This window comes from Malania oleifera, chromosome 3 (assembly GCF_029873635.1).
Source record: "Malania oleifera isolate guangnan ecotype guangnan chromosome 3, ASM2987363v1, whole genome shotgun sequence".
Taxonomy (NCBI): domain Eukaryota; kingdom Viridiplantae; phylum Streptophyta; class Magnoliopsida; order Santalales; family Ximeniaceae; genus Malania; species Malania oleifera.
In genome coordinates this window covers 92,876,810-92,901,386 of record NC_080419.1, presented here as the reverse complement: position 1 = coordinate 92,901,386, position 24,577 = coordinate 92,876,810, and the positions used below count along the sequence as shown (strand labels likewise).

The following is a 24,577-nucleotide window of genomic DNA, read 5'->3' as shown; positions in this document are numbered from 1 at the left end:
TACTCCTTGGGTTGTAATATTGTTACTTGGAGATACCTATATGGTTGTGGTGGTTTAGTACTCTGGTATAGTATTTGAGTTTTTAAATTATTTTCGTTGTTTGCATTGTGTTGATTTTTGGAAAGTCCCACCCTGGACCCCATTAGGATTGGGGCGTATGAATTGTGGTATCAGAGAGTAAATATATTCATATGTGGTACTCTGGAACCCAGTTTTGGGTTTGGGGCATTACAACATGGGTGTTCCATGGTGAAGATGACGCAGTTTAAAGCGATGATGATGAAGATGAAGATGAAGATGAGGGGGCAAATATAGTAGGTGGTGATGCACGTTCGGAAGGTTTAATCGAAATGTTAGGTGACTTGCAAAGGGGGATTGTAGTGGACACGAATGATGTCAGTGTGTCGCGTATTGGTGATGAATCTACTTCAGTAGGTACCATACTTTACGATCCTAATACATTAAATCAACTCAATAAACCATTTTCTAATCTCATAAGGGATGCATGGGTGCCCCTATATCCAAACTATACAAAGTTCTCAAAATTGGAGTTGTTTCATGTAAGAACAATGCATGGGTTATCATAGAGCACATTCAACATGCATTAACCTTCATTAAGGCGACTCTGCTTGATGGTGAAATACTTCCAAAGTCTTTTTATGAGATAAAGACATACATGCGTGAATTGGATCTCGATTACACCCCAATACATGCGTGTAGCTATGATTGTACACTTTTATATAGTGAACTTGAAAATGCGAACGAGTACCTAGAATGTGGTGAACCGAGGTATAAAACTAATAAGATGGGTAAAAAGATCCCCCAAAAAGTTTTGCAATATTGTCCATTAATACGGCGGTTACAAAGATTGTACATTTATAGAAAGACTACTGTAGATATGAGATGACATAAATAAAAACGTCTCAAGAGGAAAACACCCTTAGCCATCTAGCGGACTCGGAAGCTTGAGCTGAGTTTGTTAAAATGCATTCGTGCTTTGCTAGTGATCTTCGCAACGTTAGACTTGACCTTGTTTTAGATGGGTTCAATCCTTTTAGTAACATGAACGACCCGTATAGCATGTGGCTAGTTATGATGATATCATTACAATATGCCGCCATGGTAATGTATGAAAGAACCTTTCATTTATATGTTTTTGCTTATTCTCGGATCGAGAACACCTAGTAATGATATTGATATTTACTTGAGGTCGTTAATTGATGAGTTGAAAGAACTATAGGAAAAAAGGAGTGGAGACATTTGATGTGGAAATTGGGACAACATTTCGAATGCATGTTACACTGTTGCAAACAATTAATGATTTCCCCATTTACGATAATTTATCAGGCTAGAGCACAAAAGGTTACTTAGCATGCCCAATGTGTAATAAGGATGTTGGGTCCTTACCCTTAAAGCATGGACGCAAGTTATGATTTATGTGTCATCGTCATTTTCTACGACTTAGACATCCCTGGAGGACTCATTGTGTCAAAAGCTTTAATGGAAAACTTGAATGAAGGTTGTAGCCAAACCGACTAAGTGGGGAAGAGATATTAAACCAGTTCATGTTGATCAGAAATGTGAAATTTTGGAAACCACCGAGCAGTAGAAAAAGGAAACGTGTTCAGTGGGAGTTAAATTGGACAAAGAGAAGAATCTTCTTCGAGTTGCCATACTGAAAAGATCTTTTACTACACCACTGTGATGCCCCAAACCCGTCAAGTGGGGTCCGGGTGCCACGTGTTCCATTTACCTATATCTGACACTATAACATCAATTACGCAATGGAAAAATAAACTAACATCCTTTATAACATACCAGAGTTTTATATACATAACCCAAAAAGTATTCTCCAACATTCAGTATTCACAAATATATGCATCTTAGAAAACTTAAACGAACCCAAAATATACATCAAAAGTCTATACCCTCTCTCTCTCTCAAAAGTGCTATGCCAGTCCCAAGCTCACTGAACTCAATCACGTGGAAGTCCTGAAAAGATGAAATTCATATCGGGTGAGACACATCTCAGTAGGATGAAATAAATTAGTACCAGTGTGTGACTATCATGAGGTTAAGTGTACAAAATATAATCATCATTTACAAATTAATCTACAATTATAAAATCATTATCTATCCCTACTCACACATGCAACATATTTTACTAATGAGAATTCCCAAGGATTTGGGTAATTACCCGCTCATATAAGTAGCACCCCCTGCTCTAATACTTTATGCAACCTATGGCTATAATTGAAGCATATCAGGGCACTTACCTTACTCGGTAAGCCTTCAGGTGGATAGTTTATCATGTATTCACACACATTCACACAAATATTTACAGACAGAAGTTATCGAGAATAGGGAAGATTACCCCCTCAAGTAACTTCCTTCTACCTTAATACGTTATGCAGCCCAGTATGGCTACATCTGATATTAATCAGGGCACTCGCCTTTCTCACCAAGCCCTCGGACGGAGAGTATACTTCGCCTCAAATACATATAATACTACAATATATAATACATTTATTACTTTACTTTGTGTCTGTTATCTCTATATTATTCATCGTTTCAAGTTCTCAATTTTCACACTTCTCAGTATTTCACATTACATAAATCTCACTTCCACATTTCACATTCACATTTCACTTTTTCTGTATTCCCATTTGCATTCATATATTCTGTTCTCATTTTATTCACTGGTCAAATTAAAATTATGCATTTAGAACTCACTACCAGATAGATAACATTCTGTCATCCTTCCCATGACGGGTTGTGCAACCCAAAGGCTGGACTTAACCTTAATCGGCCCACCAAAGTTAAATAAAAAAAACAACCTCTTCAATCTGTAAATCAGATCGGCTTTCCCACACTGGTCCAGACTCCAGGGGGAATTCTACCCTACACAGCACAATTGACCATCCCAGCTCCACACTCTCCACGAGACGTGTGGGTACACTCTCTTCAAAAATCACGTGCAACAGTACTGTGCATAACATGAAACCACAATCCACCGAAGTTCTCAAACCATAACTTGCAATTTAACATTCACATTCAACTTTGATTTAATAATCACACAAAATAAATATTCTCAACGCATTTCAGTATTTCCAACATCTCATAAATATATATATATATATATATATATATATATATCATAATTCATCGCAATGTATTCTTTTTTACTCATGCCACACGATTTAGAATAATACACATATTTATACATTCACAAAAAATACGCCAACCCACATTCATCATTCACATTACTAAAACTACACATTTAATTCTCCACAATTATCCAGAAAATCCATTATTATCATCATTCCATTTTCGCAAATAATAACTAATAACACAACCCTAGGCTCAGAATCATAATTTAAACGGTTGACTTTTGTAAAATTCGCTTAATAAACATATACTTACACATATTATTTTTTCATTTTATTTGGTAAATTCATAAAATTACTGGCTTAATCTATTCCCCTTACCTGTTTCCTAAATTAGGCTTGTAGGGATCTCAAAATTATACCCGCGGCGCTCACATGAATCCTGAATTCAGAAATCCTAATTTAATCAACTCAACCCTAGGTAAAATACTATTTTAATATTTCTTAAACCCATAAACTCCAAATAAATAATTAAACTACCAAAATCATCAAATTAGCTTAATTTTCTTAACCCTACCCTAGCTTTGGAGTGGTACTTATGAAACTCAAATTGAAAATCTACTCTGGCCAATATGACGAGGATCGGAGCTAGGACCCTGTGGTAGTGTCCGATCGTCAATTTGGTTAAAAATTTAAGGAGAAATTGAGAAAAGAGATACGTCGCTCCTACGATAAATCCACTTCGATAGGAATGTCGGTGGCAGAGATAGGATCCTAGTGGTATTTTCCATTTTCTAATCGGCCAAGTATTTGCCGAGAAAATGAGGAGAGAGAGAGAGAGAGAGAGAGAGAGAGAGAGAGAGAGAGAGAGAGAGAGAGAGAGAGAGAGAGAGAGGGCGGAGGAGAGAGATGGAGAGTGAGACGATTAGGTGGGGCGGGCTATTTGGAATGGTTTCAAATCTATTGAAATCAATCCTTCCCTGGAAGGATTGAATATATTATTATATTATATTAATATATAATTATATTATATTATTTAATTAACAATAATTATTTAATTTTAATTTAATTAATTAATTTATTATTATTATTATTATTATTATTTTAGGATCACTACAACCACAACTTGGATGTTATGCACATTGAGAAGAACATTTGTGAGAATGTAATTTGTACATTACTGGATATAAATGGGAAGACAAAGAACAACACAAATGCTCACGGGAATATGGAAGATATGAGAATATGGTTTGAGTTGCATTTGATTTGTGATGGAGACAAACTTCTCATGCCATCAGCCTATTACACATTATCAAAGAATAAGAAGAATAATTTCTTTGAATGGTTGAAATCAGTGAAGTTCCCTGATGGATATGCATTCAACATATCTTGATGCATAAGCATGAAGGAAGGGAAGATGTTAAAAATGAAAAGTCATGACTGTCACGTCCTTCTTTAACGAGTTCTACCCGTTTTCCTTCGTGGACACTTGACTAAAGATATTCGCTCAATGTTGATTGAGCTGGGGATCTTCTTCCGACAGCTGTGCTCCAAGAAATTAAGCGTAAACGTACTTGAACGGTTAGAGGACATCATGATCATACTATGCAAGATGGAGAAAATATTTTCGCTAGCATTCTTCGATGTGACGGTCCATCTAGCCGTCCATTTACCAAGGGAGGCCATAATTGAAGGACCGGTGCAATATCGTTGGATGTATCTTATTGAGAGGTAAATTATAAAGTCCTTCTACAATGTTCACATGATTCCCTTACTTTATTTGTACGTGGAAGTCACTAGTGTTATGTAAAATGCATAGGTTCTTGTCTACTTTGATGGGGTATGTGTGCAATAAGGTACAATCGAAAAGTTTAATCATTGAGGCATACATTGACAGTGAATGTCTTACATTTTGCTCAATGTATCTACATGATATTGACATAAGGTTCACTCGTGAGGAGCAAAATGCAAACGTTCATGCTAATGCCGAAAATGAGAACCTATGAGCTTTATATTTCGAGGAAATGTTCGGTTGTTCGGTGCATGGGTTTATGATTTCATTGATATGAAGGATTTACGAAAGATGCATTTTTACGTCTTCAATAATTGTGATGAAACTGTTCCATATATCGAGTACTTGGTTCCAAACCCCTTACTTTGCGTTGTATTTACATATGTGCGCGCGCACACACACACACATATAGTTGACATTAACATGTACTATTGTTGCATATAGTGAACATAAAACTAAACTTCTGACCTAAAATGAAAGTTATGTTGACAAAAGACATAACAAAGAATTTATTAATTGGTTTGGGAGCCATGTAAGTAACAAATTAATTTTATGTGAGTTCGAAGCAATGTATATATGTATATATATACTTAGTTGACATTAACATGTACTATTGTTGCAGATAGTGAACATAAAGTTAAAATTCTGACGTAAAGTGAAAGTAATGTTGACGAAAAACATAAAAAGGAATTTGTCAATTGGTTTGGGAGCTAAGTAACAAATTTTATGTGAGTTTGAAGCAATGTACAGTTTCTATATTGAAGGTTTAACCATCTAAACTCCTTTTTAATTAATAGATGAAAGTCATGTATTATTTTCGACACCCCAATTTTAACCAGACTACCCTAAGGAGACCCGGTGTAATAAAAGTTGATTTCGAATTCCGAAAATTGAAGGACCCTATTTGAAAAACCTGATGTTTTTAATCGAGTCTCGATATTTTTATTTGAGTCCCAATATTTGTAATCGAGTCCCGATATTTTTATTTAAGTTCTGGTATTTTTATTTGAGTCCCGGTGTCTCAAATTGAGTCCCGATATTTTATTTAAGTCTTGGTATTTTTAAATTGAGTCCCGATATTTTAAATCTAGTCCCAGTATTTTTAATCAAGTTCTGGTATTTTTATTTGAGTTCTGGTATTTTTATTTAAGTCCCAGTGTCTTAAGTTAAGTCCTAGTATTTTAATTAAGTCCCGTTGAATTTTAATTGAGTCCCGTATTTTTTAAAGTAGGCAAGTCCAAGTCCTTTAATGTTCGGAAACTAAGTTTTAATTTTCATTTTGGAAGGAATAACATTGGACAAACAAAAACATAGAAAAATACATAAAATATATATATATATATATATATATATATATATATATAAAATAAGAGTACCAATATATACAGGTTAGGTATATATGTATTTAAGAGGAAGTGTCACGGTACAAACAATGGATCATCTAATGCAACCGGGGGTAGTTGGCAGGGCAGGCTTTGGGATTTCCTCTCACGAGATGAGCCAATCTGTGCATCCCGGGTTTGATTCCTACGGTTGGCTCCTGAATTTACCTCCTTGTGGTATATGGAGTAGCATCACAGGGTACGGTTGGCTCCTGAATTTACCTCCTTGTGGTATATGGAGTAGCATCACAGGGCGTGGGACTAGTCACGCGGACTGTAAAATGGATGTGTGACACCCAGCGAAATTAAAAAAAAAAAAAAAAAAAAGAGAAAAAACCACTCAAGAATTGTGGGCGCACAGCAAGGAGAGGGAATATTTTTCTGTGAGGATAATTTCCTACTTCCCGCGTGCTTATGCGCTCCATTTTCCATCTGCAGACTCCCTATAAAAGTCCCTGCGCAAAGCAAACCAGGGGGACCGTTCACTTTATTTTCTGTTCATCTTCACTATTCGTCATCCTCTCACCTCTTGAGATCCTCTTACCATCCTTGCACAACTCTCCATCTCCCTCATCTTTCATCAACCTCCAGATCCCTCCTCCTGCTCTCCCTTTTATTTCCAGCCGACCACTATCATTCTCTCCCTCGTCCGTAACCGCAGCTTTGTAAATTTCTTCGCAGCACAGCAGCTTCCTCCTCTGTTCAAGCACAGCACCAAAGGCCTTTTGTTCGTAGTAGCCGAAAACAACAGCAACAGATCTAGCCACCTCGCCGGCCACCCCACTCGCACAGTCCACTCTCTCCTCTCTCCCATTCTCTCTGCTACTCTCTCTCGACCTTCACCATCACTGAAACCACCATCTCCATTGCTCACCTATAACGGCACAACAACCCACAAACTCCCTGCTCTGACAGTGCAACTTCTCCTCACGATTCTCCTCCATCCGCAGCTCACAACCACCCGACCATTGCTCACCAACCACAGCACCAGCTCCAGCTCTGTGACCACCTGCAAGCTCCTCACGACCAACCTACTTGTTAGCACTCCCACGCAGCCGACGACCAACCCTCACACCAGCCTTCCCCATCAGCTATAGCTCCATCAACAACCACACATTCAACTACAACCTAGCAACCACCACGGTAACTATCTCCCAACCGAGCTCTCTCCCTCCATATTCTCTCTCGACCTTCACCATCACCGAAACCACCATCCCCAGATCCGGCTACCATCCAACGAGCTCACACAGCACCACCCGGCTTCAGCATTTGCTTCAGCTTCTTCGCAGCTTTCCGCCTCTCGGATACCTCACGGCCAGCAGCCCACACGACTGCTCCATCATTGTCAACATCAGACCACCTCTGCAACCTCCATGCCATAACAAAATATAGGAAAACATGGCGAGCATAACCCAGCCGGCCTCCTTCTCGGCCACTCGAAAAAAAAAAAAAAAAAACAACAGAAAAAAAAAAACAAAAAACCAGCAGCTCGTCTTCTCAAATCTCTGCATCACCATCGTGAGCGTGCAGACAACGCAACCACCAACAGCTCTCGGCGTCCTGTTCCATTCTCCTCCTCACCGGTGTCAAGCTGTCTCGCCTCAATCCTAGCTCACCCTCACGGATCATCTCTCCTCACCCTTCATCTTTGCCTCATCACTCAACCGAGCCACCATCTTCCAGGAAACCAGCGTCACCATCGTCAACCTCTAGAGCACCGGTTTCATCTCCACCATCTCCGGCAACTCCCTCCAGCCACCTGCACGAGCTCACAACCTCACCTCGACAGCCGCCCTCTTGTAGATCAGACCTGACGGACTCTCCCCGATTCTTAGTCTCACTGTCTCTTGGACTCAAAACAAAACCCCGTTTCAGAGATTTAGAGTTCGATTCCAAATCTGTTACTAATCGTTTTCGTGAGGTGTATTTCACGTTGGAGGTCGTGGTTGGGTTCGACTCTGCGGCTGGTTTGCTCTTTATCGGTTTCACGGAGGTCTCACTCTTCTCAAGCTTCGGGAGCACACAAGTATCGTTCTGGTTGCAACCCTTCCTAATGAATCTCCTGAAGTACCTTCCACTGTTATTGGGTTGAGGTTTAAGTATGTGATTTTCGTGATGTGTGGTTCGATCTCGGCCAGCTGAGTCTGTTAAAACACTTTCACACTCACACACTATACACACTACGCACGCACCCCATGCATTTTCACATACTCACGCACACACACACACACACACACACCTGCACACACACTGTTACACACACTCAAACACACACACACACACACACACACACACACACCCTTTTACACACACTAAAACACACATTAAAGCACGTACACCCACACACTCCCAAACACACTGTCAACACCACACACACCGACTGCTCTTCTCTCCCATTCACAACATACACACAACTGTAGAAGAAACAACACACATAGCTGCGGAGAGTGCACGACCGTCTCTAAAGGAGAAAACCACTAGCATACCCCTAGTGTTTGATTTGTAGGCTAGCTTTTTAATTAACAGATTCATTTATTCTTTCTGCCATATGTTTTAATCAATGTCTTGTGTGTCAGGGAGTTGTTGGAATTTTAATGGGGGAATGCATGTCTTTGATGTGTGGCGAGCTGATTGATTGATGATGATATAATTGGACTTTTTGGGCAGTTCCAGGAAAATGAAAATGAACAAAAACAGAAAAGAAGAAATCTTTGGTTTATTATGATGTTGTTGGCAGGTGAACATAATTCGGTGAAAATTGAATTAATCGAATTAATTGGTCGAAATTAGCTGGTTCGATTTGGGTAAAAAATTTGGTTCGATCGATTAGGTTAAAATTCTACAAATTTTTGATTAATCGGTTTCGGTTCGATTAACAGTTAAAAAAATATTGGTTAACCGATTAACTGAATTACTAATGGTTTATATTTTTAATATAATTTATAATAGGGCAGTCGGGGTCGGCGACTCGAGCGACTCGAGCTTGGCCGCTTGGGGCTTGGGCCTGGGGGGAAAAAAAGGCTTCGTGCCTTCGTTCACTTCATAGTTCACACTTCACACTCAGAGACTCACAGTGGGGAATGGGGATTGGGGATTAGAGTTAAGGTTTATTCTCACTTCCTTAGTTTCTCTGTGCTCTGTCGAGTGCCGATCTGCCCCGCACGGCGCACGCCCGCAAGCCGCAGCTCTCCTGCCTCTCCATCGGAGTCATCGGACCACCTCTCAGACTCGGAGTCGGCAAATCCCCTCTAGCTTCTTTGAGTCTTCGGCAGCTCGACTCTCCAGAGTCTAGCCTCTCGTCTCGGTCCTCAGCGTCTCAGACTCTCAGTCACCAGCTCGCCGTGCAAACCCGGACCCCAGTGGCAGTAACTTTTCCTCTTCTCCTCCTCCTCCTCCTCTTCTTCTTCTTCTTCTTCTTCTTCTTCCACTTTTGTTATTATATTTATGTGCGTTTTTTGGGTTTACATTTATCGACATTTTTGTTGCTTCATTTTTAATTTCTGGTAGAAATTATTAGAAGGTTAAGATTCTAAGAATGGAAAATATGATTTGTCTTTGAAGTTGATTTTGCATTTAGGATGAGTATTTCAGTTTCAGTGTAAATAGTTACGACCTTCAGATTATTCAACAAATTTGGTTTTGTCTGTATTAACGAATTCAGCTTCAAAATATTTAATGGATGCTCCCAAACATCACCTTAGAGCCATGAAAATTAGGTGAAATTTGGAGAAAATTTATCCTAGTTCTTGGTTAGTTTTATTGGAATACATTATTTAGTGCTTGAAAATTTTAAATCTTGAAAGTTCAATGAGAACATATTCCATTGAAACATTATCAAGTGTCTGCTTCCATTTTATTTTGTGGAAAAATGTTGTATTGTAATTTTATTTTCTTTTAGTCAGAAATAAGTGATGCAAATTTATTCATTAAAATGCTATTCACAACAAATGCATCAATTAAATTTCAGTGGGATAATCAACGCGTGCTCATTGCATGCATTTTAATAATTGAAACCCAGAACCACATTTTTTGAGCTTTCTGCATAAGATTGCCACTTGCTAAGTTATGAATATGAATGCAATAGGTAAACATATTATTTTATGTAAAAATTTTTAAGGTAAGAATACTTTATGTTGTGATTAGAGTATTTTTTTAAAAAATTTGGATTACTACTCTTCTATGATGGACTTTACCCTTCTTTTTTATTTTTTTCAGATGTTAAAGGGAATAGAGGTGGAGGTGCCAAACTTAGAGGATGCAATAATGACGCAAGCTAATTCCCAACATCAGCCTTCAAATCCCAGTATGACAAGTGAGAGTACTACTAATCCTCCTACTCAATCTAATCAAAAAGTTAGGAAGAAAATGAGACCAAGATTTGAAGTGTGGGATCACTTCACTAAATTTGTGACGGAGTCTGGTGAAATTAAGGGTAAGTGTCATTATTGTCATATTGATTACTGTGCTGATCCTAAAAAGAATGGTACGGGCATACTTAAATATCATATGGTTAGATGTGCACAAAATCCACATGTTGAAGAAACAAAACAGACACAATTAAATTATCAACTAGCCTTAAAAAATGCAGAGGGCTCAGAGGCAACTCTTACAAATTGAAAATTTGACCAAGAGGCAATTCGAAAGACATTGTCTTACATGCTTACTGTTGATGAATTGCCTTTTAAATTTGTAGAGAATATGAGATTCAAACATCTTATGAAAGTTGCATGCCCTCGTTTTAGAATTCCATCAAGATGGACAATTTCTAGGGATTGTTATGACCTTTACATGGAAGAGAGGTTAAAGTTGAAAAAGTTTTTGAAAACCTTCTTTCAAAGGGTTAGTTTCACAACTGATACATGGACTTCTTTGTAAAAGGTCAATTATATGTGTTTGACTGCACACTTTATAGATAATGATTGGAAATTGAACAAAAACATCCTTAACTTTTGTCCAATTTATAGTCATAAAGGTGAAGAGATAAGTATGGCCATTGAGAGATGTTTGCTTGATTGGGGAGTTAATAATGTGTTTACAATAACTGTAGATAATGCAAGTTCAAATGACGTTGCAATTGCCTACATAAAAAAGAAAACTTTTCAATTAGAGAAAAGACATTTGTGGAGGCAAATTCTTGCACATGAGGTGCATTGCACATATAATTAACCTAATTGTGCAAGATGGTTTGAAAGAAATAGGGGATTTAGTTGCTCGTGTTAGAGACGTAGTTATATATGTTAGGCATTCACCTGCTAGGTTGAAAAATTTCAAGCGTTGCGCAGAAGTAGAAAAAGTAGAATGCAAAAAGATGTTATGCCTAGATGTTAGCACTCGATGGAATTCTATTTATCTGATGTTAGACACGGCTCAAAGATATGAAATGGCTTTTGAAATGTTTAGGGATGAAGATCCTTCATTTAGAAATGAGTTTGAGACTAGGGATGGCATACCAAGTAGTTTTGATTGGGAACAAGTCAGAAAATTTGTGATGTTTTTGGAACACTTCTATGAACTCACTATACGAGTTTCAGGTTTTTTGTATGTTATAAGTAATAATTTTTTTGATGAAATTAGTGGGATTGATTGTCTTCTAAAAGAGTGGGAAAATAGTGATGACCTGGAGTTGAGTTTAATGAGCATGAAAATGAAGGATAAATACAACAAGTACTGGGGAAACATTGACAAAATGAATATATTGATTTTTGTTGCATCTGTTCTTGACCCTAGACGTAAGTTGGGATTTGTGCAATATGCTCTTTCTACTATGTATGAAGGGGACAAAGGTTTATTGGTGGGGAAAAAGGTTCAGGATACAACAATGGAATTGTTTGCTGAGTATAAAAAGTTGTCACAATCTAAAAATGAAGAATCAAACAGAAGTGAAACTTCAAGCTTGACTTGCTCCACTGGTCAAGGTGAAGCAGCAGAACGAAAGTTCAAAGTTTTGTATTAAAAGTACAAGACTCAAATTAGAGGTGGAGATAATAAATCAAAGTTGCATAGGTATTTGGAGGAGGATTGTGAAAATGATGTGGAGGGCTTTGATATTTTGGAGTGGTGGAGGTTAAATAGTCAAAGGTTTCCCATCCTTTCATATATGGTTCGTGATGTTTTAGCAGTACCCATCTCTACAGTTGCTTCAGAGTTTGCTTTTAGCACAAGGGGGCGTGTTCTCGATGCCTTTAGGAGTTCTTTGACTCCTAAAATTGTTCAAGCTCTTATCTGTACACAAGATTGGATGGGGGTTCACATACTCCAATTAAGATTGAAGAAGACATAGATGACCTTGAAAATCTAGAAAAAGGTAATATTATATTTATATATTGTCAAAAATTTTCATTTGTTCATTGAATGATTAATTATTATAACTTACGAGTGCTTCTATACAATTTTTTAGAGTTGTCAAAGGTTGCATTGGAGTCCACAGTTGGTGAATATGACAAACAAAGAAAGACAAAGGGTTGTTTTCATACTTTCATATTGAGATTATGCTTTAGTGTTTTGTCATATAAATTACATGCTATCAATTATCATTATTTTGGTTTGTTGCAGACTTACAGGTGAAATAAGCAGAGAAATTGTGCTTTGTATTTTGCAATGTAAGAAGCTGAAAAGTGGAGTTTCTAATACAAGAAGCCATGAAATTGTAGCTGTCACTTGTCAGCTGATGTATGAAGCATTGAAGTCCTAGTTTTTTTTTTTTTTTTAAATTTTTTAGAAACAATTTATATTTTATGTTTGTTTTTTATTTTTATTTTACACAAACTGTTTACATTGGTCTGTAATATAATATTATGAACTTTGTACTTTTGAACTCAAATCTAAGTAGACATTGCAGACCTTTAAATTTCATGTTTGGTCTGTGATTATATTTTTTTAGGAAGATTTTTTAGATTGTTTTGGTATACAGATGATTTTATTTTTACATTTATTAGATTTTATGTAAACAAGGTTCTATACTTTTTATGTAGACACCTAGCTGACTAGTTGTGAGCCTCTGATGGTGTCATTATAAATTTTTTTTTCGTCATTTGGTTTGGTAATTTTATGAACACTGGTTAATGGTTATGCTTCTTGTGAACAACCCTATTTTTCTTATGTAAGTGCATTAAGGAGTTTAATTAAGTTTGCTTATACTCGTCATTATTATTATTATTATTATATTTTGTCGTCGTTTTTCTTGTTTTGGGTTCTTTGTTCTATGGTAAAATATCATTTTTATTAATAAAATTAATAAATAAGGTATTTAATTAAGCTGGATTTGGTTTTTAAAATTTTTTGTATAATAATCAATTTTAAATAATTTCGATTAAAATCAGTTAATCGAATTACCTGTTCGAGTAATTCGGTCGGGTCAGGTTCGGTTTCTTCCTCCAATTCGGTCGGTTCGGTTAATGTTTTTATTTAACCAAAATTTTTGGTTAATTCGATTAATTACCCGAATTTGAACGAACCGACCGTTTGCTCACCCCTAGTTGTTAGGGCCATTTTTGTCATCATGTGTTTTGATAGTTTTGTATCCTATTGCATCTTTATATAGTGTGTTACTATATTTAGTACGTACGGTGACATTTGTGTTGTTATGTTTATAATATCTATATATGGTGGTGTTTATTATATGTGTGTATGGTTGTAGGGACATATGGTATTGATCAAGACTTTAAACTGGTTTTCTTCTAGGCCGGTCGATATTTGATCGGATCACCCCCCCTCCCCCGATCTTCTTCATTTTATTTATTTAGTATCATTTCAATGTTTGAAACGTTCACAAAAATCTACAAAAATGTCAAAAAATCACAATTTTTTTAGAAAATTCTAAAAAAATATTTCAGACTTTGACTTTCATGATTTTTGTCTTAATTTTATTTGTACTATTTTGAAGTTCGAAAAAAATATTTAAAAAATCATTAAAAAAAAATTATTTTCACACTTAGAAAAATCACAAAAATATTTTTTAGACGCAGAAAATCATTTCCATCCCGAACAAATTCTAAAAACCTCCTGGAATATTACTTTTCACTTAGAAAATTCTCTAAAGATTTCAAAACCTCGGGAGTGTATTTTTGTAAACTATTTTCTTGATTTTCAATCTCAATGATTGCAATGGGAGACATTGAGCTCTTCGGAGTACGATATGCCCCAGTTCTGAGAGAATATCTATATAGTATCTATTTTGTGCATTTTCTTTACACTTTTGATAGAGTAATTTTCAAAGGCTTATTTTGGAATAATTTTTTATTAATCTGGTATCATTCGTAAGAACGGGTGCGTAGGAGGTGTTAATACCTTCCCCTCGCGTAACCGTACTCCCAAACCCGACTTTGGTGACGCAGACCGATTCTACCCCTAACAGGGAGCAACCAAATATTCTAACCGCACTTCAAAAGATTAGTGGCGACTCCATTACATCATTATTTTCCACAAAAATACTTTTTCAAAACTCATCCCATATTTCCCAGTTCGCAGTAGCACCCGTGCTGAGTGTTTTGACAGGTCCCGGATGTCATGACAATTATAATAAAAAACCAATGGAAAGTAAAGATTTGTACGCGTTGACATGTGACCCCGACCAACGAGTTAACCACTATAGCGGTTGCATTGTCAACGACTTAGTATTTCATAGGAAGTCCCTCGAACTGCATATAAGAACCCAAAATTATGGGGTTGCGGTGCTAGACACAGAAGGAAATGAGGAAATTGACTACTTTGGTGTCTTGAATGACATTATACAACTTAACTATGGAGCCAACAGACTCGTCCACACGTTCAAGTGTGCTTGGTGGGACATTAGCAATAAAAAGAGTGGGATAAACGCCAGTGTCTACTTTACCAGTGTCAATTTTAGCAAGACATGGTATCAAAATGACCCTTTTGTGCTAACGACGCAGACAGAACAAGTGTTCTACTTTAAGGATACAAAATTGAAGGGTGATTGACACGTGCCTCAAAAAATTCCTTCCTAAAGTTTGTATGATATTACAGAAGTCGCAGATGGGGAGAAGAGTGTCAGTGAGGATGCTTTCCAAGAAGATGAGTCATCTATCAATGCAACAACGCAATCTACTTTCAATGTTGCTGAGGAAGGAGTCGATCCTATACCATTGAATAGGGTTGGTGTCATGGCAGAACACAGAGGGACTGTTGACATTGAAATTGAACCTTCTGTACATGTTCACTTCATTAACAATGATGAAACTAATGGAGAAGATGAAACTATGGTCGAATACTGTAGCGAGGAGGAAGACATACTAAAAAGTGAGGATGATACCGATATTGAGGATGTATAAGGGGTAAGCATGTTATGTTGTCACCATATATCTGACATGTGTAAATAATTAAAAATATATTTACTATGCATCCATTTACTATCTAACCTTCTTATATTTACTTGTGTATTATTTTGCAGACATGATACTAGGAGACCATTGTTTAGTTCAGTCTAGGCTCTCCACGACATCATCCTGTCAGGATGATGCGTCATCCTTGAGACCAACGGAGCACGTCGGACCTGATGCGAGATTGTCTGAGCCCTCGGGACCCCAGCTCGACATGGATTCATCAGCTGAGGATCAGACCTAGGATGAGTTGCACACCATTATGAGCAACGTTAGTAAGATTATGAGTATTTGATTTATATTAATAAACTGATTGTCATTCACGTGTATGATCATGGTGAGTCCTTTAACTCTTCTTTCAGCATCGACCTCTACGACACGAGCAACAAGGTTAGGTTGTGGTGCAACAAAGAACACGATGCTCCACAAGAACCTGGAGAGGACTGGGCAGCAGATCCAGATCGACATTCCTTTAGGCTTCACGGCATCGCGGGACAATTGGTGTGCAGTCTGGACACGAGAGCTCGACATTATATGCCAACAATATGCTCTAGTCACCTCCTTCACCTAGCCAAACGTGAGGGAGGATTAGCGCATGGTTCTCTACCAGCACATCTTGGTACGTAACCCTAAACTATTTTGTTTACTTTTCATATACTACACTATTCACTATTTAACATTATATATGTATTTCATATGCAGGAAAGTTTTAATATGGACATTTTAACCACAGAGCATGTCAAAAAGGCGGCGAACGTGCAGCTGTGTGCTAGGTTTAAGAACTATCGCAGCAAAATGCATGGCCATTCTAAGAAGATAGGAGATGAGGCTAAAGCACACCTATATGATAAGATCTCCCTAGAGGATTTGGAGGTGGTGTGTCGCCATTTCTGCGACCCTAGCTATCAGGTGATGTGTTTAGATTATAATAACTACTTTTTCGTATAGATATGGATAATAAAAGTCATTACATATTTTTTGTAGGCTATCTGTAAAAAAAAAAAAAAAATGCTGAGAATTGCAACAAATTATATATGACGCATTGCGGTGGGTCAAGTTTTTTGTCAATCATCGAAAGGTAATTGCTATACAACTATATGAGCATTACATTACAAGTGTTATTAATGTTTACACTCCCGAATTAATATTAATGACGTTTTATATGATAATGTAGTGTGATCCTGTCACTGGCGAATTGGAGTCGAGGATGTCCCTTTATCAGAGTACATATCAGAGACCATCGGGGGAGTGGTGCTAAGGTGCTCAGAGTAAACATATAAGTAAATTTTAGTATTTAGTTCATTATTTTATTCAAAACGTCAAAGTTTTATTCTTATTTCTTCATTTTCTACATTTTAATGACTAAAAATAGATGAAGATGGTCAAGATGAGGGATGCACCCGTTCTTGAGGGGAATCAGCCACAGACAGATGACGACATCTGCACTCGGTTGCTTGGGGAACGAGTGGGGGTTGGTTGAATAGTCTTGGGAGGGGATACATCACCCCAACATCATCTTCTTTGAGTGCGGCGTCTCGTGCTGAGATTGATCGAGCGCGCCGAGCCGCCAAGTCTTGAGCAGAGGAGATGATTCTCTGGATGCAGACGATGAAAATGGAAAACTAGCAGCTAAAAGAACAGGTGTCCACATGGGGAGCGTAGAGCGAGCAATTAAAAGAAAAGGTGTCCACATAGGGAGCGGAGAACCAGTAATTAAAAGAAAAGATGTCCACCTGGGAAGCGGAGATGGAAGCTATGAAGAACTGGAAAGCACAGATCGAACAAATGATGCGCCAAACTCGTCCAGATGATGCAGGTGACTACTCCTCTCATTAGAAGGTATGTAAAAGGTAATAACCCTTTTCAAAACCGACAGTAGGGTAGGGTTTAGTTGTTTTCTATTTTGATTGTTGGTTTCTTCTTGTTTTATGATGGTCTTTTGTTGTGCTGCAGAGTCATTTTGCTAGTACTACTTTTACCTCGTGGCCTCGTTATGCTTGCTACTGCAACCGAGACTTCCTCCTTGATTGCTGGTTTTCCTTCTTGTTTTTTAGGATTCTTCATGTTTTTCCTTCTTTTATGATGATCCCTTGCTGTGTTGGACATGTTAATTGTACCTCAAGCTTTTGTAATATTTCAGTTTTTATTGAATATTATCATTATGTTGTACCTTTTAAAAGAAAATGACTTGTGAATCTTTTTTAGTGTTATTCTTACAAGTTGCACGATGAGAAACTCTTACTTTTGACAAGTAGCGTTAACTAACTTTTAATTAATATGATTTTCATATTTAATAATTTAGTTATTTAAACTCATATATCATTAAAATAAGGGAACCAGTGTGCAAAAGTAAACTTAGTTGATGTGAAGCACCCAAGTGTCCATTTTAGGTATACGAGCTCCAAAGCGAGTGAGATCAGTCTTAACACATTCGTCACATTGAGCTGGACGTGCCGGAGCTTATCGTGCCCAAAAACTGACCCCCGATTGAAAATTATGCACTTAGAGGCGAATTTAGTAAACTTAATTCCTTTTAAGCACCCAGGTGTCCAATACATGCATACGAGGTTCACATTGAGTGGGGCCAGTCTTGACACGTTCGTCACATTGACTTGGACGTGCCGAAGCTGACAGTGCTCAAAAACTCCTCTCTAATTGATTTTTTCCCATTTAGAAGTAAAGTTAGAATAAAAACATAATTAACTTAGTTAATTTTAAGCACTCAGGTGTCCAATCTGGGCATATGAGGTCCAAATTGAGTGGGATTAGTTTCAACACGTCCGTGACATTGAGCTTGATGTGCCAGAGTTGACGGTGCCAAAAAATTCCTCCTCAATTGAAAGTTATGCGCTTATAGGTTTATAAAGTAAACTTAGTTGATGTGAAGCACCCAAGTGTCCAATTTAGACATATGAGCTCCAAACTGGGTATGGTCAGTCCCGACACGTCCGTCACATTGATCCGGATGTGCCAGAGCTGACGGTGTCTAAAAACTCCTCCCCGATTGAAAATTATGTACTTAGAGGCAAACTTAGTAAACTTAGTTTATTTTAAGCACTCAGGTGTCTAATTCGAGCATACGAAGTCCAAACCGAGTGGGGTCATTCCCGACACATCCGTCACATTGAGTTGGACATGCTAGAGCTGACGGTGCCCAAAAACTCCTTCCCAATTGAATATTATGCGCTTAGAGACAAACTTAGTAAAGTTAGTTCATTTTAAGCACTCACGTGTCCAATTTGGGCATACGACATCCAAACTGAGTGGGGTTAGTCCCGACACATTCGTCACATTGACCTGGACGTGTTAGAGCTTACAATGCCCAAAAGCTCCTCCCTGGGAGCTTTTTCCCCACTTAGAAGTAAAGTTAGAATATAAACACAGTAAACTTAGTTCATTTTAAGCATTCAGGTCTCCAATTTGGGTATACAAGGTCCAAACCAAGTGGGATCAGTGCTGACACGTCAGTGACATTGCGCTCAACGTTTCAGAGCTGACGGTACCCAAAAATTCCTCCCCGATTGAAAATTATGCGCTTATAGGGGAATTTATTAAACTTAATTCATTTTAAGCACCAAGGTGTCCAAGTCGAGCATAAGTGGGTCAGTCCTGACATGTCCGTCACATTGACCCAGACGTGCCGGAACTAATAGTGCTAAAAAACTCCTCCCCAAAGCTTCTTCCCCACTTAGAAGTAAAGTTAGAATACAAACATATAGTAAACTTAGTTCATTTTAAGCACCTATGTGTCCAATTAGGGTATACGAGATCCAAATTGAATGGCATCAGTCCCGACACGTCTGTCACATTGACCTAGACGTGCCAGAGCTGACGGTGCCCAAAAACTCCTCCTTGGGAGCTTTTTTTCCACTTAAAAGCAAAGTCAGAATACAAACAAACTTAGTAAACTTAGTTCATTTTAAATACTTAGCTTATAATCATGCATATAAGGTTTGAACCGAGTGGAGTGAATTCCAACTAATCAAAGTTAGTTATTTACAATTGTATGATTATTTTTTAACTATGTCCGAATATCCAATCATTTTTCTATCAAATCATTTTTAATTATAATATATACATATATGTTCAAACATTGTATACTAAGTTTTTGTATAATTATCACTTGTAGGATTTGTGGCTATCACAACACTACGATGATGACAGACACTACAGTCGGATGTGCGTAGCTTTTGACTTTTCTTGTATTTCTTGTTATCTGAACATAATTAATTTGTATGTTTTAATTTGAATTTGTATTTATATGTACTTGAATTTTGAACAATTTGTATTTTAATTTTGAATAATTTATGAATGTTTTAGCAATTCTGGCTTAATTTTATGTATGCTTTAATGTAATTATAGGTTTCTACAGGATTTTTCAAAAAAAAAATTAATTTTTTCAAAGTATTAGTAACGGTTTGAAAAACCGTTACTAATAATAGTAGGAGGAAGTATTAGTGACAGTTTTTGAACCGTTACTAAAAGCCTAAGACCATTACTATAAACTCTACATGTTCTCAGCTTAAAATCGTTACTAAAGTCCAAGTATTAGTGACGGTTATTAAATCGTTACTAATAAGCAATTATTAGTGACGGTGATTAAAACTGTCACTAAAAGGCGAGTATTAGTGACAGTTTGGTGACCGTCACTAATAGTGACATATTAGGGACGATTATTAAAATCGTTACTAATACTTGAGCTTTAGTAACGATTTTGAACCGATAACACATAGATCTTATAGTGACGATCTTAAACTTTTAGTGACGACATAAAACCGTCACTAAAAGTGAAGTATTAGTAACGATTTCTAAATTCATCACTAATAAGTATTAGTCTCTACAAACTAGCGACTAATTTCAAACCGTCACTAATACTCATTGAACTGTCACTAATACTTATTAGAGACGATTTTGTATTATTAGTGACAGTTTTAAACTGTCACTAATAATCTTATTTTTTGTAGTGCTTTTAGTGACGGAGGAAAATCGTCACTAATAATGAACTATTAGTGACGGTTTTGAAAATTGTCAGTAATAGTTAATTGAGACCGACTTTACAGTTACCATCCGTAAGCGTCACTAAGTCATCACAAATACTAAGTATTAGTGATGACTTTCTATTATTAGTGACAATTTGAAACCGTCAATAAAAGGCTTCTTTTTTGTAGTGTTTCTCCTTAAGAATGTGTATATTGACTTTAGTATATCGATATATCGATTTTGCTGGAGTGTTAATGGTAATCTTATAACTGTATCAACTTATGAATATGCCTATTAATTTTGGATATATCACATTTAGTAGTAGGGGTGTACAAAATTTACCGAAAAACGGAGAACCAAACCGAAACCAAACTGTTTGAAGCTTCGGTTCGATTTTTCAGTTTCGGTAATCGGTTTTGATTTTGAATATATAAAAAATAGATTTTCGATTTTGGTTTCGGTTTCACTCAAAAACCAAACCATAAAAACCGAAAACCAATTATAATTTTAAAATAATTATATCCTGTGAAAACTTTGATTACAAGTACATGTGGAAAAAATAATTATACCTACATTATTTTTTTAATTTAAATTATTGGCTTATACTTTCTCAAGGAGTGGGGAAGGATTTTATAAAGGAGGAATGAGAACCAAAGCTTCCCATTTTGGCCATGTGGGATGAGTGCTATTGGGAAGAACCGAACCAATAGCAGCCTGCTACAGTGCTATTACCACAGCAGGCATCATCTTCTCCATCTCCTGGTAACCTGCACACTGCACACTGCCGAGTGCCGACTGCCATGCCCTCCGACGCTCATGCCCACACCAGTGACGCTCACGTCCACCGCCCACGCCAGTCGCCAACACCCACATCTCCACGTTGATGCAGTCACACACAGCAACGCCCACATCTCCAGTTCTCCACGCCCACGCAGCCACACTCACGCCCGTCGCCCATGCCAGTCACTCACGGTCACGCCCACATTATCTTGGTGCTCTGGCCGTCCCACATTGGTTGGAAATGGGAAGAAAAAATTTTCCTCACCCTATTTATTGAAGTTGGATCTCTCTCCTCTGTGCTGGGCTTTGCAGTCAAAGTCGTGGCCCAGTTGACTGTGGCCTAACTTGGTTTTATGTAATTATTTTTTTATTTTGTTAGTTCAAAATTTAGTAAAACCGAATTAACCGAACCGAATCGTAAAATAAACGGTTTGGTTTGGTTTTAAACCGACGGTATACGGTTCGGTTGCGGTTCAGTAGTTTTAAAAACCGAGAGGTTCGATTCAATTGACGATTTTGGCAATAACCGAACCAAACCGTGTACACCCCTATTCAGTAGGTTCTATTTTCACTATTCACAATTGGTCTTTAGTTTCAAAATATTTAGAATTGACATTAACAAGGTAATTAATTGTTCTTGAAATCTATTAATTGCTCACTTCTACTCTTTAATCTCTAAAGCTTCATTCTTTTTTCTTTGTTTTTTTCATAAAAAAACACTAAAATTTCTAATACTACATTATGAACTTAAAAACATATTTAAAACATTAATAATTATGAACTCACATTCACTTGTTCCTTTCCCTCAATCATTTTCCTTTAATTTTATTATTAGTTTTATCTTTAAAAAATCTATTTTTTTCTTTTTAAAGGTCTCATATGGCAATCTTTAACTGCTTTTAAATAGTTATCAATATTTCACAATTTTTACATAGTTTTTAATTTTCCTTAAGTAAAAAATTCGCACCAATAGGGCAATGGCCCTCAAAATCTTTTCAAAATATTTTTATTCAAATAATTAAAATAAAAGTATTGATTTAGTAACTACTTTGCTAAAACAAAAACAAGTTAACTAAGATGAATATATCTATTGTAAATGAGAAGAGTTTAATTATAATATATTATAAAAAATCTCATCATAGCCTAAATATACTTTTAGACAATTCCCAAATTAAAAACAAAAGGAACATGCAGTGAGTATTGGTTAGTTCCTTCTAATTAAACTAATTTTATTAAATATCACTGGGCCCTTTGTCTTCAGCAAAATTTGTGACACTTTTGATTTTTTTAAATTTCAAAATACTATAAAGTGTAATCGGTTCGGTGTGGTTCGATTATGGGCAAAATCAAAAATCAAATCGAAAATTTTGGTTTTAAAATTCCAGAACCAAAATCGAAACCTAATGTGTTATTCGGCCATTCGATTACGATTTTTGTAGTTTTAACCATTTTTCAAAATGTTTAAAATTTATTTTTAACAAGGGTGGTAGTGTGGTACCTTAGGTGCTCAGCTGCTTGAGAGTTGAGACTTGAGAGGACAAGGGAGGGAGGCAGAGCCGCAGAAGTGGTGCAGCAAAGCAGCGCTGCGTGCGTAGATCGAGCGAAAGCGAGAACTGAGAAGGTGGCTGGTGAGCTTGTCGGCTTCTCGCGAAGATTGAGAGAGTGAGAGTCGAGAGACGGAGAGTTCGAGAGGGACTAAGACCCTGAGAGAGGCAGTGTGCCAATGACGAGTGACGACGACGAGAGACGAAGAGAGACCTAGATCGGATCCGAGAGGCTGTTCTGAGGGAGAGGGCCGAGAGGCAGAGACTCAGCGTGGCGTGACTGGCGTCGACGATTCGCAGAGTCGTAGCGCAGAGAAGAGAGAAATCAAATGTAAGTGTGAAACCCTAGTCCCCCACTCGGCCACTCACCAGCGGCCCAGCCCATATATGTATATTAAGTAGTTATATGAATTTATATATATTTATTTTATATTTATGTTGATTTTCGATTTTTTCGATTCAATTATATTTTGAAAACGAAACTGAAACAAAAAATTTATGTTTTTCAAAATCAAAACGGAAATCGAAAATCAAAAAACCGAACCGCTTGTGCTTTTGGTCTGGTTTGGATTCAGTTCTTGTTTTTTGGGTCATTTTTGTACACCCCTAATTATATGGTATTAAATTATTAGCATAACATAATTTAAATTGTTAAAAGGAATAAATATAAAATATTATTTTAAATATATTTTTAATTTTATTTGTTGATCTTTATATCCAATTACTTGAAATTTTCATTAATTGCACAATATGCAATTACTTATCTAAATTCTCAAAATATATTGATAAGTCATACACATATTCATGCACAAGATACGTAATTTATTTTACATATTGATTAAGCTAAATGATAAGTTAGCTTGACAAACATTATTTACAATTCTTAATATGCTCCAATTACTTGAAAATTTCATTAATTGCATAATATATAATTACTTATTTAAGTTCTCAAAATATCTTGATCAATCATACACGTGTAGATGCGCAAGACACATAATTTATTTTACATCTTGATTCGGATAAATGATAGGTTAGCTTGACAACATTATTATAATTCTTAATATGCTATTATAGGTTTTTTGTATTTTATGTAAAGTTTATCTACTCAATAATGTTATGAATTAACAATATAAAATCAGCCCACTACCCCCCCCCCCCCCGGGGTAAAAAAACGAAAATCATTTACATATTGATTACACTCGAGGCTAGGCTACTTCAACCAATATTTATTCTAATTTTTAATACACTCACAATATAAACAAGTATAAGGTTATTTATATGTAAGTTTATCTAGTTGATAATTTTATTAAAGTTTATAGCTCAACCTAATCTTTCTTTTTTCATGTTTCTAATCCCTTTCCCTTATTTCTAAAAATTTTAATTGAAAATTTTATAAAATAAGAAATTGACACTTGACAGTAATATAGTAGTAATACATATATAATAACATTGACCTGCAACAGCAGTTAAGAGATAATTGAACATGTCATGACATTTTTAGGATCTCAAAATAATTGAAACTTTGATATTGAACTTCTTAATAGCATTATCTATTCTAAATGAATTTTTTAACAAATGATTCTATCCCACTGAAGGATTGAGTCACACCTGTAACGTAGCCTATAAAAGAACACTTGTTGAAACTCAAACTTGTTCA

The 24,577-nt window shown here is 36.7% G+C and overlaps 2 long non-coding RNA genes across 2 annotated transcripts; one reads left to right on the top strand and one right to left on the bottom strand.

Moving 5' to 3' along the window:
- Positions 1 to 1,789: 1,789 nt before the first annotated feature.
- On the bottom strand, positions 1,790 to 23,290 carry LOC131152291 (uncharacterized). Its single transcript, XR_009135916.1, has 2 exons — positions 22,875 to 23,290; positions 1,790 to 1,992 (listed from the first exon to the last, which is right to left on the bottom strand). It is a non-coding gene; the product is annotated as an uncharacterized LOC131152291 (long non-coding RNA).
- LOC131152290 (uncharacterized) lies at positions 6,280 to 13,133 on the top strand. The gene is made up of 5 exons (XR_009135915.1): positions 6,280 to 6,480; positions 6,534 to 9,646; positions 10,497 to 12,585; positions 12,679 to 12,741; positions 12,834 to 13,133. It is a non-coding gene; the product is annotated as an uncharacterized LOC131152290 (long non-coding RNA).
- Positions 23,291 to 24,577: the final 1,287 nt, after the last annotated feature.